Source organism: Hemiscyllium ocellatum, chromosome 24 (assembly GCF_020745735.1).
Source record: "Hemiscyllium ocellatum isolate sHemOce1 chromosome 24, sHemOce1.pat.X.cur, whole genome shotgun sequence".
Classification (NCBI taxonomy): Eukaryota; Metazoa; Chordata; class Chondrichthyes; order Orectolobiformes; family Hemiscylliidae; genus Hemiscyllium; species Hemiscyllium ocellatum.
The window spans coordinates 2,825,733-2,851,158 of NC_083424.1; the positions used below are offsets into that span (position 1 = coordinate 2,825,733).

Here is a 25,426-nt window from a genome sequence, read left to right on the forward strand (position 1 = left end):
GTTGCCAGCATCCACAGCAGTTTGTTTTATTTTTCAGTTTGATTTTGCAGCTAACCATTTCACCCCCAGCCTGATTGTTCGAAGAGTAGGTGCAGCTGCAATGGGACAAGTAATAATTCCATTATCCCATGGCCACAGCAGCCTTGGATTTGAACACTTTCTGCCAACAGCATGGCTATTTTTATGCATTTGTGGGATTTGGAAGATTAGCAAAATCTAATTTACATTTCTTCCAGTGCTTTAGTAAGATGTTCAGTGCCACATTTTACTCACAAGACAGATAATGTACAACTCAAATCCTTCGGTCAAATCACATTAAAATGCTTATCCCCAGCAGAGAAACGTATAAACTGAGCAGGTTAAACATTCCTCACCATTTAGATTTAGATATTTAGATTTCTGAACATCATGATATATTGAGCTTATTAGAAATGGATATCAATTGATGCAAAATATTTGGCAACATTTCTACTCAGAGGAGATCAGGAAGGCAGCTTACTGTTACACTCTTCAGGGACAACTCCTAACAGGCAATGGTCTAGACACATTCCAGCAATAGTCTAGGCTTTTAATGGTTTGTATATACACATAAAATACACATTATTAATATTTTTGAATGGTCTGATAGGCACTGGAGCAAAATGAAGGTGTTTCCAAAGTAAGGTCGTGTTGGTTGAATCTGCAGTTGGAGACAGAGTCAGGGACATCACCAACTTGTTGAGTCTCTTGCTTTCATTTCCAACAGGGAATACCTCTCCAAGTTCGGTAAACTTCCCATTCCACCTCTCTACAAAGTCTGCAACTCTCTCAGAGGCTTTCTCACAGAATTACAGAACAGCATCACCCAGAGACTATTCAGCCCATCAATCTGTGCTAGCTGTTTTGTGAAATGGTCCGAACACTCCACGATGTGTGTTATCCCCATCTTTCCCGTGAACTTTTCTCGGCTTTACAATTTTCCCAATTCCTTTTTGAAAGTTACGGGTTAATCTGTGTCCATCACAGCTTTAGACAATACTTCCCGGATCCCAGCCACTCTCTGAGTAAGGCCATCTCTCCTCATGTTGTCTCTGGTATCGATTTCCTGATCATTAAACGGTTTTTCCACATTATTCACTCCAGGTTGACATATGGTTGAAATTTCTAATCATTGATTTACAACGATGTGAGTCACTACACAGCCCTGCTCCGATTACAGCCAGTCAATAGATCATCTCCAGCACATATCACGGTGGTACACCGTGAACACAAACAGCCAAACCAGCTTCTCTGTGCTAACTAGACTTCACTATCCCCTGGTCTGAATCAGAAAAAGGAAGGTTGTATTGGAAGGGTGCAGTCTACAATGCTGCAACATCTCAGGTCTTGGTTTGTGTGGGTACCAAGAAACGTTACAACACAAAGAATCTGAAACTTTCACTTTGAACCCGACAGGTTGTGGAAGGAGGGTCTGTGATAAGTCCAGTTTGAGTCACTATTTGGGCACTGAGTCCTGTTGGTATTTGCAGAGACAATCAGAGTTTATCGTTGGACTATGGTCTTGGTTCAGTTGTTAATGTTACGTTTTAGAATCACTATCTTCATCCGACATTCCTGATGCTGCCGGCTGGGAGTGGTGGCAGAGTGACAGCCCAGGAGAGGGACTGACAACATCACCAGGATCTGGGAATAGGAATGTGGAAGGTAAGGAAAGCAAACATAATTCCATATAATCCCAGTCTGGTCTGGGGGGAGTCAGGGAGAGGAAATTCCCATCGACACCCTCTGCCGCACTGTGCAGGAAACCGGGCAACTAGAAAATCAATTCCAACGGAAGTCTATTCCCAGGGGAGCAGTCAATGGGGGAGTGAATACAGGTGGGCAATGGGTGGGAGTGACTGGGGTGAGGCAGAGTGAGTGAGTAAAGAAATGTGTGTGAGACATCGAGTGACCAAGCAAGTGACAGGGGAATGAATGAGTGAGGGAGGGATAGAGTCAGGATAGCTATGTAGGGTTAGTGGTTAGAACTAGTTTGGATGGTTATTAGATTAGATAACCTACAGTGTGGAAACAGGCCCTTCAGCCCAGCAAGTCCACACTGACCTTCTGAACAGTAACCCACCCAGACCCATTCCCCTACTCCCTACTAAAGCACCTAACACTACGGGCAATTTAGCGTGGCTAATTCACCCTGACCTGCACATCTTCGGACTGTGGGAGGAAACCGGAGCACCCGGAGGAAACCCACACAGACACAGGGAGAATGTGCAAACTCCACACAGACAGTCGCCCGAGGCTGGAATCGAACCTGGGTCCCTGGTGCTGTGAGGCAGCAGCGCTAACCACTGAGCCACCGTGCCACCCATAAAAAATATGGAACGCTTCATGAATTTGCATGTCATCCTTGTGCAGGGGCGATGGTAATCTTCACTGTATCGTTCCAATTTTAGTATATGTGGGGGGGGGTGGTTAGAGTTAGTTTAAATGGTTAGCTAGGTATGGTTGGTGGTTCCAGCTAGTTTGAGTGCTTCGAGCTAGGTTAAGTTTGTGGCTAAAGCTAGTTTGAATGGGAAAGTAGAGTTTATGCTAACTTGGGTTTGGAGACGAACAGGTGAGTGGAGGCAGTGTGATAGTGCTGGTACTTCCAGTGAGCTAACGGCAACGGGAATGACGGGGAGGAGGGTGGAAGCAGCTGGAAGGATGCTCACCTGCTGGTGCGACCACATGGACAGGCGAGTGTGTCTGGTGGTAATGAAGGGCAGCTGTTTCTGCAGAGACAACAACTCTCTCCGTGAGCGCCTCAGGAGGTGTTCAATGTCAGCTGGAGGCTGAGTGACCGTCCGTGTCTGCGGAAAAAGATAGAGGGTCGCTGAGTGAGAGTGGTCACCACTGATACACCCCAACACACTGATACACCCCATCACACTGATACACCCCAACACACTGATATACCCCAACACACTGATACACCCCAACACACTGATACACCCCATCACACTGATACACCCCATCACACTGATACACCCCAACACACTGATACACCCCAACACACTGATACACCCCATCACACTGATACACCCCATCACACTGATACACCCCAACACACTGATACACCCCAACACACTGATACGCCCCATCACACTGATACACCCCAACACACTGATACACCCCATCACACTGATACACCCCAACACACTGATACACCCCATCACACTGATACACCCCAACACACTGATACACCCCAACACACTGATACGCCCCATCACACTGATACACCCCAACACACTGATACACCCCAACACACTGATACACCCCAACACACTGATACGCCCCATCACACTGATACGCCCCAACACACTGATACACCCCAACACACTGATACACCCCACACTGATACACCCCAACACACTGATACGCCCCATCACACTGATACACCCCAACACACTGATACACCCCAACACACTGATACGCCCCATCACACTGATACGCCCCAACACACTGATACGCCCCATCACACTGATACACCCCAACACACTGATACACCCCATCACACTGATACACCCCAACACACTGATACACCCCATCACACTGATACGCCCCATCACACTGATACGCCCCAAAACACTGATACACCCCAACACACTGATACACCCCAACACACTGATACACCCCATCACACTGATACGCCCCATCACACTGATACACCCCAAAACACTGATACACCCCAACACACTGATACACCCCAACACACTGATACACCCCATCACACTGATACGCCCCATCACACTGATACACCCCAAAACACTGATACACCCCAACACACTGATACACCCCAACACACTGATACACCCCAACACACTGATACGCCCCATCACACTGATACACCCCAAAACACTGATACGCCCCATCACACTGATACGCCCCAACACACTGATAAACCCCAACACACTAATACACCCCAACACACTGATACACCCCATCACACTGATACGCTCCATCACACTGATACACCCCAAAACACTGATACACCCCAACACACTGATACACCCCATCACACTGATACGCCCCATCACACTGATACACCCCAAAACACTGATACACCCCAACACACTGATACACCCCAACACACTGATACACCCCATCACACTGATATACCCCAACACACTGATATACCCCAACACACTGATACACCCCAACACACTGATACACCCCAACACACTGATATACCCCAACACACTGATACACCCCATCACACTGATACACCCCAACACACTGATATACCCCAACACACTGATACACCCCAACACACTGATATACCCCAACACACTGATACACCCCAACACACTGATACACCCCAACACACTGATATACACCAACACACTGATACACCCCAACACACTGATACACCCCAACACACTGATACGCCCCATCACACTGATACGCCCCATCACACTGATACACCCCAACACACTGATACACCCCAACACACTGATACACCCCATCACACTGATACGCCCCAAAACACTGATACACCCCAACACACTGATATACCCCAACACACTGATACACCCCATCACACTGATATACCCCAACACACTGATATACCCCAACACACTGATATACACCAACACACTGATATACTCTAACACACTGATATACCCCAACACACTGATATACCCCAACACACTGATATACTCCAACACACTGATATACTCCAACACACTGATATAGTCCAACACACTTGGGGCGGCACGATGGCACAGTGGTTAGCACTGCTGCCTCACAGCGCCTGTAGACCCGGGTTCAGTTCCCGACTCAGGCGACTGACTGTGTGGAGTTTGCACATTCTCCCCGTGTCTGCGTGGGTTTCCTCCGGGTGCTCCGGTTTCCTCCCACAGTCACAAAGATGTGCGGGTCAGGTGAATTGGCCAAGCTAAATTGCCCGTAGTGTTAGGTAAGGGGTAAATGTAGGGGTATGGGTGGGTTTCGCTTCGGCGGGTCGGTGTGGACTTGTTGGGCCGAAGGGCCTGTTTCCACACTGTAAGTCTAATCAAACACTGATACACCCCAACACACTGATATACACCAACACACTGATATTTTCCAACACACTGATACACCCCAACACACTGATATACCCCAACACACTGATATACTCCAACACACAGATATACCCCAACACACTGATATACCCCAACACACTGATATACTCTAACACACTGATATACCCCAACACACTGATATACCCCAACACAGTGATACACCCCAACACACTGATATACCCCAACACACTGATACACCCCAACACACTGATACACCCCAACACACTGATATACACCAACACACTGATATACCCCAACACACTGATACACCCCAACACACTGATATACCCCAACACACTGATATATCCCAACACACTGATACACCCCAACACACTGATATACACCAACACACTGATATACCCCAACACACTGATATACACCAACACACTGATATACTCTAACACACTGATATACCCCAACACACTGATATACCCCAACACACTGATATACTCCAACACACTGATATACTCCAACACACTGATACACCCCAACACACTGATATACACCAACACACTGATATTTTCCAACACACTGATACACCCCAACACACTGATATACCCCAACACACTGATATACCCCAACACACTGATATACTCCAACACACTGATATACCCCAACACACTGATATACCCCAACACACTGATATACTCTAACACACTGATATACCCCAACACACTGATATACCCCAACACAGTGATACACCCCAACACACTGATATGCCCCAACACACTGATACACCCCAACATACTGATACACCCCAACACACTGATATACACCAACACACTGATACACCCCAACACACTGATATACCCCCACACACTAATATACACCAACACACTGATATACTCTAACACACTGATATACCCCAACACACTGATATACCCCAATACACTGATATACTCCAACACACTGATATACTCCAACACACTGATACACCCCAACACACTGATATACACCAACACACTGATATACCCCAACACACTGATATAACCCAACACACTGATATACTCCAACACACTGATATACCCCAACACGCTGATATACTCCAACACGCTGATACACCCCAACACACTGATACACCCCAACACACTGATATACCCCAACACACTGATATACCCCAACACGCTGATATACCCCAACACGCTGATACACCCCAACACACTGATGCACTCCAACACACTGATATACTCCAACACACTGATATACCCCAACACACTGATACACCCCAACACACTGATACACCCCAACACAATGATATACCCCAACACACTGATATACCCCAACACGCTGATATACCCCAACACACTGATATACCCTAACACACTGATATACTCCAACACACTGATATACTCTAACACACTGATATACTCCAACACACTGATATACTCCAACACACTGATATACCCCAACACACTGATATACCCCAACACACTGATATACTCCAACACACTGATATACTCCAACACACTGATATACCCCAACACGCTGATATACCCCAACACACTGATATACCCCAACACACTGATATACTCCAACACACTGATATACCCCAACACACTGATATACTCCAACACACTGATACACTCCAACACACTGATAGACCCCAACACACTGATACACCCCAACACACTGATACACCCCAACACACTGATATACCCCAACACACTGATATACCCCAACACGCTGATATACCCGAACACACTGATATACCCTAACACACTGATATACTCCAACGCACTGATATACCCCAACACACTGATATACCCCAACACGCTGATATACCCCAACACACTGATATACTCCAACACACTGATATACTCCAACACACTGATATTCCCCAACACACTGATACACCCCAACACACTGATACACCCCAACACACTGATATACCCCATCACACTGATATACCCCAACACACTGATGCACCCCAACACACCGATACACCCCAACACACTGATATACCCCAACACACTGATACACCCCAACACACCGATGCACCCCAACACACTGATATACCCCAACACACTGATATACCCCAACACACTGATACACCCCAACACACTGATACACCCCAACACACTGATATACCCCAACACACTGATACACCCCAACACACTGATATACCCCAACACACTGATACACCCCAACACACTGATATACCCCAACACACTGATACACACCAACACACTGATATACCCCAACCCACTGATATACCCCAACACACTGATACACCCCAACACACTGATATACTCCAACACACTGATATACCCCAACACACTGATATACCCCAACACACTGATATACACCAACACACTGATATTTTCCAACACACTGATACACCCCAACACACTGATATACCCCAACACACTGATATACTCCAACACACTGATATACCCCAACACACTGATATTTCCCAACACACTGATACACCCCAACACACTGATATACCCCAACACACTGATATACCCCAACACACTGATATACTCCAACACACTGATATACCCCAACACACTGATATACCCCAACACACTGATATACTGTAACACACTGATATACCCCAACACACTGATATACACCAACACACTGATATTTTCCAACACACTGATACACCCCAACACACTGATATACCCCAACACACTGATATACCCCAACACACTGATATACTCCAACACACTGATATACCCCAACACACTTATATACACCAACACACTGATATACTCTAACACACTGATATACCCCAACACACTGATATACCCCAACACACTGATATACTCCAACACACTGATATACTCCAACACACTGATACACCCCAACACACTGATATACACCAACACTCTGATATTTTCCAACACACTGATACACCCCAACACACTGATATACCCCAACACACTGATATACCCCAACACACTGATATACTCCAACACACTGATATACCCCAACACGCTGATATACTCCAACACGCTGATACACCCCAACACACTGATACACCCCAACACACTGATATACCCCAACACACTGATATACCCCAACACACTGATAAACCCCAACACGCTGATATACTCCAACACGCTGATACACCCCAACACACTGATACACCCCAACACACTGATATACTCCAACACACTGATATACTCCAACACACTGATACACCCCAACACACTGATATACCCCAACACACTGATATACTCCAACACACTGATATACCCCAACACACTGATATACCCCAACACACTGATATACTCTAACACACTGATATACCCCAACACACTGATATACCCCAACACAGTGATACACCCCAACACATTGATATACCCCAACACACTGATACACCCCAACATACTGATACACCCCAACACACTGATATACACCAACACACTGATACACCTCAACACACTGATATACCCCAACACACTGATACACCCCAACACACTGATATACCCCAACACACTGATATATCCCAACACACTGATACACCCCAACACATTGATATACACCAACACACTGATATACCCCAACACACTTATATACACCAACACACTGATATACTCTAACACACTGATATACCCCAACACACTGATATACCCCAACACACTGATATACTCCAACACACTGATATACTCCAACACACTGATACACCCCAACACACTGATATACACCAACACTCTGATATTTTCCAACACACTGATACACCCCAACACACTGATATACCCCAACACACTGATATACCCCAACACACTGATATACTCCAACACACTGATATACCCCAACACGCTGATATACTCCAACACGCTGATACACCCCAACACACTGATACACCCCAACACACTGATATACCCCAACACACTGATATACCCCAACACACTGATAAACCCCAACACGCTGATATACTCCAACACGCTGATACACCCCAACACACTGATACACCCCAACACACTGATATACTCCAACACACTGATATACTCCAACACACTGATATACCCCAACACACTGATACACCCCAACACACTGATACACCCCAACACACTGATATACCCCAACACGCTGATATACCCCAACACACTGATATACCCTAACACACTGATATACTCCAAAACACTGATATACTCTAACACACTGATATACTCCAACACACTGATATACCCCAGCACACTGATATACCCCAACACACTGATATACTCCAACACACTGATATACCCCAACACGCTGATATACCCCAACACACTGATATACACCAACACACTGATATACTCCAACACACTGATACACTCCAACACACTGATAGACCCCAACACACTGATACACCCCAACACACTGATAGACCCCAACACACTGATACACCCCAACACACTGATACACCCCAACACACTGATATACCCCAACACACTGATATACCCCAACCCGCTGATATACCCCAACACACTGATATACTCTAACACACTGATATACCCCAACACACTGATATACCCCAACACAGTGATACACCCCAACACACTGATATACCCCAACACACTGATACACCCCAACATACTGATACACCCCAACACACTGATATACACCAACACACTGATACACCCCAACACACTGATATACCCCAACACACTGATACACCCCAACACACTGATATACCCCAACACACTGATATATCCCAACACACTGATACACCCCAACACATTGATATACTCCAACACACTGATATACCCCAACACACTGATATACACCAACACACTGATATACTCTAACACACTGATATACCCCAACACACTGATATACTCCAACACACTGATATACTCCAACACACTGATATAGTCCAACACACTTGGGGCGGCACGGTGGCACAGTGGTTAGCACTGCTGCCTCACAGCGCCTGTAGACCCGGGTTCAGTTCCCGACTCAGGCGACTGACTGTGTGGAGTTTGCACATTCTCCCCGTGTCTGCGTGGGTTTCCTCCGGGTGCTCCGGTTTCCTCCCACAGTCACAAAGATGTGCGGGTCAGGTGAATTGGCCAAGCTAAATTGCCCGTAGTGTTAGGTAAGGGGTAAATGTAGGGGTATGGGTGGGTTTCGCTTCGGCGGGTCGGTGTGAACTTGTTGGGCCGAAGGGCCAGTTTCCACACTGTAAGTCTAATCAAACACTGATACACCCCAACACACTGATATACACCAACACACTGATATTTTCCAACACACTGATACACCCCAACACACTGATATACCCCAACACACTGATATACTCCAACACACAGATATACCCCAACACACTGATATACCCCAACACACTGATATACCCCAACACACTGATATACTCTAACACACTGATATACCCCAACACACTGATATACCCCAACACACTGATATACCCCAACACACTGATACACCCCAACATACTGATACACCCCAACACACTGATATACACCAACACACTGATATACCCCAACACACTGATACACCCCAACACACTGATATACCCCAACACACTGATATATCCCAACACACTGATACACCCCAACACATTGATATACACCAACACACTGATATACCCCAACACACTGATATACACCAACACACTGATATACTCTAACACACTGATATACCCCAACACACTGATATACCCCAACACACTGATATACTCCAACACACTGATATACTCCAACACACTGATACACCCCAACACACTGATATACACCAACACACTGATATTTTCCAACACACTGATACACCCCAACACACTGATATACCCCAACACACTGATATACCCCAACACACTGATATACTCCAACACACTGATATACCCCAACACACTGATATACCCCAACACACTGATATACTCTAACACACTGATATACCCCAACACACTGATATACCCCAACACAGTGATACACCCCAACACACTGATATGCCCCAACACACTGATACACCCCAACATACTGATACACCCCAACACACTGATATACACCAACACACTGATACACCCCAACACACTGATATACCCCAACACACTGATACACCCCAACACACTGATATACCCCCACACACTGATATACACCAACACACTGATATACTCTAACACACTGATATACCCCAACACACTGATATACTCCAACACACTGATATACTCCAACACACTGATACACCCCAACACACTGATATACACCAACACACTGATATTTTCCAACACACTGATACGCCCCAACACACTGATATACCCCAACACACTGATATAACCCAACACACTGATATACTCCAACACACTGATATACCCCAACACGCTGATATACTCCAACACGCTGATACACCCCAACACACTGATACACCCCAACACACTGATATACCCCAACACACTGATATACCCCAACACGCTGATATACCCCAACACGCTGATACACCCCAACACACTGATACACCCCAACACACTGATATACTCCAACACACTGATATACTCCAACACACTGATATACCCCAACACACTGATACACCCCAACACACTGATACACCCCAACACAATGATATACCCCAACACACTGATATACCCCAACACGCTGATATACCCCAACACACTGATATACCCTAACACACTGATATACTCCAACACACTGATATACTCTAACACACTGATATACTCCAACACACTGATATACTCCAACACACTGATATACTCCAACACACTGATATACCCCAACACACTGATATACCCCAACACACTGATATACTCCAACACACTGATATACTCTAACACACTGATATACCCCAACACACTGATATACCCCAACACACTGATATACTCCAACACACTGATATACTCCAACACACTGATATACTCCAACACACTGATACACCCCAACACACTGATACACCCCAACACACTGATATACCCCAACACACTGATATACTCCAACACACTGATATACCCCAACACACTGATATACCCCAACACACTGATATACTCCAACACACTGATATACCCCAACACACTGATATACCCCAACACACTGATATACTGTAACACACTGATATACCCCAACACACTGATATACACCAACACACTGATATTTTCCAACACACTGATACACCCCAACACACTGATATACCCCAACACACTGATATACCCCAACACACTGATATACTCCAACACACTGATATACCCCAACACACTGATATACCCCAACACACTGATATACTCTAACACACTGATATACCCCAACACACTGATATACCCCAACACAGTGATACACCCCAACACACTGATATACCCCAACACACTGATACACCCCAACATACTGATACACCCCAACACACTGATATACACCAACACACTGATACACCCCAACACACTGATATACCCCAACACACTGATACACCCCAACACACTGATATACCCCAACACACTGATATATCCCAACACACTGATACACCCCAACACATTGATATACACCAACACACTGATATACCCCAACACACTGATATACACCAACACACTGATATACTCTAACACACTGATATACCCCAACACACTGATATACCCCAACACACTGATATACTCCAACACACTGATATACTCCAACACACTGATATACACCAACACACTGATACACCCCAACACACTGATACACCCCAACACAATGATATACCCCAACACACTGATATACCCCAACACGCTGATATACCCCAACACACTGATATACCCTAACACACTGATATACTCCAACACACTGATATACTCTAACACACTGATATACTCCAACACACTGATATACTCCAACACACTGATATACCCCAACACACTGATATACCCCAACACACTGATATACTCCAACACACTGATATACCCCAACACGCTGATATACCCCAACACGCTGATATACTCCAACACACTGATAGACCCCAACACACTGATATACTCCAACACACTGATACACTCCAACACACTGATAGACCCCAACACACTGATACACCCCAACACGCTGATACACCCCAACACACTGATATACCCCAACACACTGATATACCCCAACACGCTGATATACCCGAACACACTGATATACCCTAACACACTGATATACTCCAACGCACTGATATACCCCAACACACTGATATACCCCAACACGCTGATATACCCCAACACACTGATATACTCCAACACACTGATATACCCCAACACACTGATATACTCCAACACACTGATATACTCCAACACACTGATATTCCCCAACACACTGATACACCCCAACACACTGATACACCCCAACACACTGATATACCCCAACACACTGATATACCCCAACACACTGATACACCCCAACACACTGATACACCCCAACACACTGATATACCCCAACACACTGATACACCCCAACACACTGATATACCCCAACACACTGATATACCCCAACACACTGATATACCCCAACACACTGATACACCCCAACACACTGATATACCCCAACACACTGATACACACCAACACACTGATATACCCCAACCCACTGATATACCCCAACACACTGATACACCCCAACACACTGATATACTCCAACACACTGATATACCCCAACACACTGATATACCCCAACACACTGATATACACCAACACACTGATATTTTCCAACACACTGATACACCCCAACACACTGATATACCCCAACACACTGATATACCCCAACACACTGATATACTCCAACACACTGATATACCCCAACACACTGATATTTCCCAACACACTGATACACCCCAGCACACTGATATACCCCAACACACTGATATACCCCAACACACTGATATACTCCAACACACTGATATACCCCAACACACTGATATACCCCAACACACTGATATACTCTAACACACTGATATACCCCAACACACTGATATACACCAACACACTGATATTTTCCAACACACTGATACACCCCAACACACTGATATACCCCAACACACTGATATACCCCAACACACTGATATACTCCAACACACTGATATACCCCAACACACTGATATACTCTAACACACTGATATACCCCAACACACTGATATACCCCAACACAGTGATACACCCCAACACACTGATACACCCCAACACATTGATATACACCAACACACTGATATACCCCAACACACTGACATACACCAACACACTGATATACTCTAACACACTGATATACCCCAACACACTGATATACCCCAACACACTGATATACTCCAACACACTGATATACTCCAACACACTGATATACTCCAACACACTGATACACCCCAACACACTGATACACCCCAACACACTGATATACCCCAACACACTGATATACCCCAACACACTGATATACCCCAACACACTGATATACTCCAACACACTGATATACCCCAACACACTGATATACCCCAACACACTGATATACTGTAACACACTGATATACCCCAACACACTGATATACACCAACACACTGATATTTTCCAACACACTGATACACCCCAACACACTGATATACCCCAACACACTGATATACCCCAACACACTGATATACTCCAACACACTGATATACCCCAACACACTGATATACCCCAACACACTGATATACTCTAACACACTGATATACCCCAACACACTGATATACCCCAACACAGTGATACACCCCAACACACTGATATACCCCAACACACTGATACACCCCAACATACTGATACACCCCAACACACTGATATACACCAACACACTGATACACCCCAACACACTGATATACCCCAACACACTGATACACCCCAACACACTGATATACCCCAACACACTGATATATCCCAACACACTGATACACCCCAACACATTGATATACACCAACACACTGATATACCCCAACACACTGATATACACCAACACACTGATATACTCTAACACACTGATATACCCCAACACACTGATATACCCCAACACACTGATATACTCCAACACACTGATATACTCCAACACACTGATATACTCCAACACACTGATACACCCCAACACACTGATATACCCCAACACACTGATATACTCCAACACACTGATATACCCCAACACACTGATATACCCCAACACACTGATATACTCTAACACACTGATATACCCCAACACACTGATATACCCCAACACACTGATACACCCCAACACACTGATATACCCCAACACACTGATACACCCCAACATACTGATACACCCCAACACACTGATATACACCAACACACTGATACACCTCAACACACTGATATACCCCAACACACTGATACACCCCAACACACTGATATACCCCAACACACTGATATATCCCAACACACTGATACACCCCAACACATTGATATACACCAACACACTGATATACCCCAACACACTTATATACACCAACACACTGATATACTCTAACACACTGATATACCCCAACACACTGATATACCCCAACACACTGATATACTCCAACACACTGATATACTCCAACACACTGATATACTCCAACACACTGATACACCCCAACACACTGATATACACCAACACTCTGATATTTTCCAACACACTGATACACCCCAACACACTGATATACCCCAACACACTGATATACCCCAACACACTGATATACTCCAACACACTGATATACCCCAACACGCTGATATACTCCAACACGCTGATACACCCCAACACACTGATACACCCCAACACACTGATATACCCCAACACACTGATATACCCCAACACGCTGATAAACCCCAACACGCTGATATACTCCAACACGCTGATACACCCCAACACACTGATACACCCCAACACACTGATATACTCCAACACACTGATATACTCCAACACACTGATATACCCCAACACACTGATACACCCCAACACACTGATACACCCCAACACACTGATATACCCCAACACGCTGATATACCCCAACACACTGAGATACCCTAACACACTGATATACTCCAAAACACTGATATACTCTAACACACTGATATACTCCAACACACTGATATACTCCAACACACTGATATACCCCAGCACACTGATATACCCCAACACACTGATATACTCCAACACACTGATATACCCCAACACGCTGATATACCCCAACACACTGATATACACCAACACACTGATATACCCCAACACACTGATATACTCCAACACACTGATACACTCCAACACACTGATAGACCCCAACACACTGATACACCCCAACACACTGATACACCCCAACACACTGATATACCCCAACCCGCTGATATACCCCAACACACTGATATACTCTAACACACTGATATACCCCAACACACTGATATACCCCAACACAGTGATACACCCCAACACACTGATATACCCCAACACACTGATACACCCCAACATACTGATACACCCCAACACACTGATATACACCAACACACTGATACACCCCAACACACTGATATACCCCAACACACTGATACACCCCAACACACTGATATACCCCAACACACTGATACACCCCAACACACTGATATACCCCAACACACTGATATATCCCAACACACTGATACACCCCAACACATTGATATACTCCAACACACTGATATACCCCAACACACTGATATACACCAACACACTGATATACTCTAACACACTGATATACCCCAACACACTGATATACCCCAACACACTGATATACTCCAACACACTGATATACTCCAACACACTGATATAGTCCAACACACTTGGGGGGCACGGTGGCACAGTGGTTAGCACTGCTGCCTCACAGCGCCTGTAGACCCGGGTTCAGTTCCCGACTCAGGCGACTGACTGTGTGGAGTTTGCACATTCTCCCCGTGTCTGCGTGGGTTTCCTCCGGGTGCTCCGGTTTCCTCCCACAGTCACAAAGATGTGCGGGTCAGGTGAATTGGCCAAGCTAAATTGCCCGTAGTGTTAGGTAAGGGGTAAATGTAGGGGTATGGGTGGGTTTCGCTTCGGCGGGTCGGTGTGAACTTGTTGGGCCGAAGGGCCTGTTTCCACACTGTAAGTCTAATCAAACACTGATACACCCCAACACACTGATATACACCAACACACTGATATTTTCCAACACACTGATACACCCCAACACACTGATATACCCCAACACACTGATATACTCCAACACACAGATATACCCCAACACACTGATATACCCCAACACACTGATATACTCTAACACACTGATATACCCCAACACACTGATATACCCCAACACACTGATATACTCTAACACACTGATATACCCCAACACACTGATATACCCCAACACAGTGATACACCCCAACACACTGATATACCCCAACACACTGATACACCCCAACATACTGATACACCCCAACACACTGATATACACCAACACACTGATATACCCCAACACACTGATACACCCCAACACACTGATATACCCCAACACACTGATATATTCCAACACACTGATACACCCCAACACATTGATATACACCAACACACTGATATACCCCAACACACTGATATACACCAACACACTGATATACTCTAACACACTGATATACCCCAACACACTGATATACCCCAACACACTGATATACTCCAACACACTGATATACTCCAACACACTGATACACCCCAACACACTGATATACACCAACACACTGATACACCCCAACACACTGATATACCCCAACACACTGATATACCCCAACACACTGATATACTCTAACACACTGATATACCCCAACACACTGATATACCCCAACACAGTGATACACCCCAACACACTGATATGCCCCAACACACTGATACACCCCAACATACTGATACACCCCAACACACTGATATACACCAACACACTGATACACCCCAACACACTGATATACCCCAACACACTGATACACCCCAACACACTGATATACTCCCACACACTGATATACACCAACACACTGATATACTCTAACACACTGATATACCCCAACACACTGATATACCCCAACACACTGATATACTCCAACACACTGATATACTCCAACACACTGATACACCCCAACACACTGATATACACCAACACACTGATATTTTCCAACACACTGATACGCCCCAACACACTGATATACCCCAACACACTGATATAACCCAACACACTGATATACTCCAACACACTGATATACCCCAAAACGCTGATATACTCCAACACGCTGATACACCCCAACACACTGATACACCCCAACACACTGATATACCCCAACACACTGATATACCCCAACACGCTGATATACCCCAACACTCTGATACACCCCAACACACTGATACACCCCAACACACTGATATACTCCAACACACTGATATACTCCAACACACTGATATACCCCAACACACTGATACACCCCAACACAATGATATACCCCAACACACTGATATACCCCAACACGCTGATATACCCCAACACACTGATATACCCTAACACACTGATATACTCCAACACACTGATATACTCTAACACACTGATATACTCCAACACACTGATATACTCCAACACACTGATATACCCCAACACACTGATATACCCCAACACACTGATATACTCCAACACACTGATATACTCCAACACGCTGATATACCCCAACACGCTGATATACCCCAACACGCTGATATACCCCAACACACTGATATACTCCAACACACTGATATACCCCAACACACTGATATACTCCAACACACTGATACACTCCAACACACTGATAGACCCCAACACACTGATATACCCCAACACGCTGATATACCCCAACACGCTGATATACCCGAACACACTGATATACCCTAACACACTGATATACTCCAACGCACTGATATACCCCAACACACTGATATACCCCAACACGCTGATATACCCCAACACACTGATATACTCCAACACACTGATATACCCCAACACACTGATATACTCCAACACACTGATATACTCCAACACACTGATATTCCCCAACACACTGATATACCCCAACACACTGATGCACCCCAACACACCGATACACCCCAACACACTGATATACCCCAACACACTGATACACCCCAACACACCGATACACCCCAACACACTGATATACCCCAACACACTGATATACCCCAACACACTGATACACCCCAACACACTGATATACCCCAACACACTGATACACCCCAACACACTGATATACCCCAACACACTGATACACACCAACACACTGATATACCCCAACCCACTGATATACCCCAACACACTGATACACCCCAACACACTGATATACTCCAACACACTGATATACCCCAACACACTGATATACCCCAACACACTGATAGACACCAACACACTGATATTTTCCAACACACTGATACACCCCAACACACTGATATTTCCCAACACACTGATACACCCCAACACACTGATATACCCCAACACACTGATATACCCCAACACACTGATATACTCCAACACACTGATATACCCCAACACACTGATATACTCTAACACACTGATATACCCCAACACACTGATATACACCAACACACTGATATTTTCCAACACACTGATACGCCCCAACACACTGATATACCCCAACACACTGATATAACCCAACACACTGATATACTCCAACACACTGATATACCCCAACACGCTGATATACTCCAACACGCTGATACACCCCAACACACTGATACACCCCAACACACTGATATACCCCAACACACTGATATACCCCAACACGCTGATATACCCCAACACGCTGATACACCCCAACACACTGATACACCCCAACACACTGATATACTCCAACACACTGATATACTCCAACACACTGATATACCCCAACACACTGATACACCCCAACACACTGATACACCCCAACACAATGATATACCCCAACACACTGATATACCCCAACACGCTGATATACCCCAACACACTGATATACCCTAACACACTGATATACTCCAACACACTGATATACTCTAACACACTGATATACTCCAACACACTGATATACTCCAACACACTGATATACCCCAACACACTGATATACCCCAACACGCTGATATACCCCAACACGCTGATATACCCCAACACACTGATATACTCCAACACACTGATATACCCCAACACACTGATATACTCCAACACACTGATACACTCCAACAAACTGATAGACCCCAACACACTGATACACCCCAACACACTGATACACCCCAACACACTGATATACCCCAACACACTGATATACCCCAACACGCTGATATACCCGAACACACTGATATACCCTAACACACTGATATACTCCAACGCACTGATATACCCCAACACACTGATATACCCCAACACGCTGATATACCCCAACACACTGATATACTCCAACACACTGATATACCCCAACACACTGATATACTCCAACACACTGATATACTCCAACACACTGATATTCCCCAACACACTGATATACCCCAACACACTGATGTACCCCAACACACCGATACACCCCAACACACTGATATACCCCAACACACTGATACACCCCAACACACCGATACACCCCAACACACTGATATACCCCAACACACTGATATACCCCAACACACTGATACACCCCAACACACTGATACACCCCAACACACTGATATACCCCAACACACTGATACACCCCAACACACTGATATACCCCAACACACTGATATACCCCAACACACTGATACACCCCAACACACTGATATACCCCAACACACTGATACACACCAACACACTGATATACCCCAACCCACTGATATACCCCAACACACTGATACACCCCAACACACTGATATACTCCAACACACTGATATACCCCAACACACTGATAGACACCAACACACTGATAGACACCAACACACTGATATTTTCCAACACACTGATACACCCCAACACACTGATATACCCCAACACACTGATATACCCCAACACACTGATATACTCCAACACACTGATATACCCCAACACACTGATATACTCTAACACACTGATATACCCCAACACACTGATATACACCAACACACTGATATTTTCCAACACACTGATACACCCCAACACACTGATATACCCCAACACACTGATATACCCCAACACACTGATATACTCCAACACACTGATATACCCCAACACACTGATATACCCCAACACACTGATATACTCCAACACACTGATATACCCCAACACACTGATATACCCCAACAAAGTGATACACCCCAACACACTGATACACCCCAACACACTGATATACACCAACACACTGATACACCCCAACACACTGATATACACCAACACACTGATACACCCCAACACACTGATATACCCCAACACACTGATACACCCCAACACACTGATATACCCCAACACACTGATATATCCCAACACACTGATACACCCCAACACATTGATATACACCAACACACTGATATACCCCAACACACTGATATACACCAACACACTGATATACTCTAACACACTGATATACCCCAACACACTGATATACCCCAACACACTGATATACTCCAACACACTGATATACTCCAACACACTGATACACTCCAACACACTGATACACCCCAACACACTGATACACCCCAACACACTGATATACTCTAACACACTGATATACCCCAACACACTGATATACCCCAACACAGTGATACACCCCAACACACTGATATACCCCAACACACTGATACACCCCAACATACTGATACACCCCAACACACTGATATACACCAACACACTGATACACCTCAACACACTGATATACCCCAACACACTGATACAACCCAACACACTGATATACCCCAACACACTGATATATCCCAACACACTGATACACCCCAACACATTGATATACACCAACACACTGATATACCCCAACACACTTATATACACCAACACACTGATATACTCTAACACACTGATATACCCCAACACACTGATATACCCCAACACACTGATATACTCCAACACACTGATATACTCCAACACACTGATATACTCCAACACACTGATACACCCCAACACACTGATATACACCAACACACTGATATTTTCCAACACACTGATACACCCCAACACACTGATATACCCCAACACACTGATATACCCCAACACACTGATATACTCCAACACACTGATATTCCCCAACACGCTGATATACTCCAACACGCTGATACACCCCAACACACTGATACACCCCAACACACTGATATACCACAACACACTGATATACCCCAACACGCTGATAAACCCCAACACGTTGATATACTCCAACACGCTGATACACCCCAACACACTGATACACCCCAACACACTGATATACTCCAACACACTGATATACTCCAACACACTGATATACCCCAACACACTGATACACCCCAACACACTGATACACCCCAACACACTGATATACCCCAACACGCTGATATACCCTAACACACTGATATACTCCAACACACTGATATACTCTAACACACTGATATACTCCAACACACTGATATACTCCAACACACTGATATACCCCAGCACACTGATATACCCCAACACACTGATATACTCCAACACACTGATATACCCCAACACGCTGACATACCCCAACACACTGATATACTCCAACACACTGATATACCCCAACACACTGATATACTCCAACACACTGATACACTCCAACACACTGATAGACCCCAACACACTGATACACCCCAACACACTGATACACCCCAACACACTGATATACTCCAACACACTGATATACCCCAACCCGCTGATATACCCCAACACACTGATATACTCTAACACACTGATATACCCCAACACACTGATATACCCCAACACAGTGATACACCCCAACACACTGATATACCCCAACACACTGATACACCCCAACATACTGATACACCCCAACACACTGATATACACCAACACACTGATACACCCCAACACACTGATATACCCCAACACACTGATACACCCCAACACACTGATACACCCCAACACACTGATATATCCCAACACACTGATACACCCCAACACATTGATATACTCCAACACACTGATATACCCCAACACACTGATATACACCAACACACTGATATACTCTAACACACTGATATACCCCAACACACTGATATACCCCAACACACTGATATACTCCAACACACTGATATACTCCAACACACTGATATAGTCCAACACACTTGGGGCGGCACGGTGGCACAGTGGTTAGCACTGCTGCCTCACAGCGCCTGAAGACCCGGGTTCAGTTCCCGACTCAGGCGACTGACTGTGTGGAGTTTGCACATTCTCCCCCTGTCTGCGTGGGTTTCCTCCGGGTGCTCCGGTTTCCTCCCACAGTCACAAAGATGTGCGGGTCAGGTGAATTGGCCAAGCTAAATTGCCCGTAGTGTTAGGTAAGGGGTAAATGTAGGGGTATGGGTGGGTTTCGCTTCGGCGGGTCGGTGTGGACTTGTTGGGCCGAAGGGCCTGTTTCCACACTGTAAGTCTAATCAAACACTGATACACCCCAACACACTGATATTTTCCAACACACTGATATTTTCCAACACACTGATACACCCCAACACACTGATATACACCAACACACTGATATACCTCAACACACTGATATACCCCAACACACTGATATACTCCAACACACAGATATACCCCAACACACTGATATACCCCAACACACTGATATACTCTAACACACTGATATACCCCAACACACTGATATACCCCAACACAGTGATACACCCCAACACACTGATATACCCCAACACACTGATACACCCCAACACACTGATACACCCCAACACACTGATATACACCAACACACTGATATACCCCAACACACTGATACACCCCAACACACTGATATACCCCAACACACTGATATATCCCAACACACTGATACAACCCAACACATTGATATACACCAACACACTGATATACCCCAACACACTGATATACACCAACACACTGATATACCCTAACACACTGATATACCCCAACACACTGATATACCCCAACACACTGATATACTCCAACACACTGATATACTCCAACACACTGATACACCCCAACACACTGATATACACCAACACACTGATATTTTCCAACACACTGATACACCCCAACACACTGATATACCCCAACACACTGATATACCCCAACACACTGATATACTCTAACACACTGATATACCCCAACACACTGATATACCCCAACACAGTGATACACCCCAACACACTGATATGCCCCAACACACTGATACACCCCAACATACTGATACACCCCAACACACTGATATACACCAACACACTGATACACCCCAACACACTGATATACCCCAACACACTGATACACCCCAACACACTGATATACCCCCACACACTGATATACACCAACACACTGATATACTCTAACACACTGATATACCCCAACACACTGATATACCCCAACACACTGATATACTCCAACACACTGATATACTCCAACACACTGATACACCCCAACACACTGATATACACCAACACACTGATATTTTCCAACACACTGATACACCCCAACACACTGATATACCCCAACACACTGATATACCCCAACACACTGATATACTCCAACACACTGATATACCCCAACACGCTGATATACTCCAACACGCTGATACACCCCAACACGCTGATACACCCCAACACACTGATATACCCCAACACACTGATATACCCCAACACGCTGATATACCCCAACACGCTGATACACCCCAACACACTGATACACCCCAACACACTGATATACTCCAACACACTGATATACTCCAACACACTGATATACCCCAACACACTGATACACCCCAACACACTGATACACCCCAACAGAATGATATACCCCAACACACTGATATACCCCAACACGCTGATATACCCCAACACACTGATATACCCTAACACACTGATATACTCCAACACACTGATATACTCCAACACACTGATATACTCCAACACACTGATATACTCCAACACACTGATATACCCCAACACACTGATATACCCCAACACACTGATATACTCCAACACACTGATATACTCCAACACACTGATATACCCCAACACGCTGATATACCCCAACACGCTGATATACCCCAACACACTGATATACTCCAACACACTGATATACCCCAACACACTGATATACTCCAACACACTGATACACTCCAACACACTGATAGACCCCAACACACTGATACACCCCAACACACTGATACACCCCAACACACTGATATACCCCAACACACTGATATACCCCAACACGCTGATATACCCTAACACA

The 25,426-nt window shown here is 45.1% G+C and overlaps 1 pseudogene; it reads right to left on the bottom strand.

The window, feature by feature from the left end:
• Positions 1-2,346: 2,346 nt before the first annotated feature.
• LOC132827496 (U6 spliceosomal RNA) lies at positions 2,347-2,439 on the bottom strand (annotated as a pseudogene).
• Positions 2,440-25,426: the final 22,987 nt, after the last annotated feature.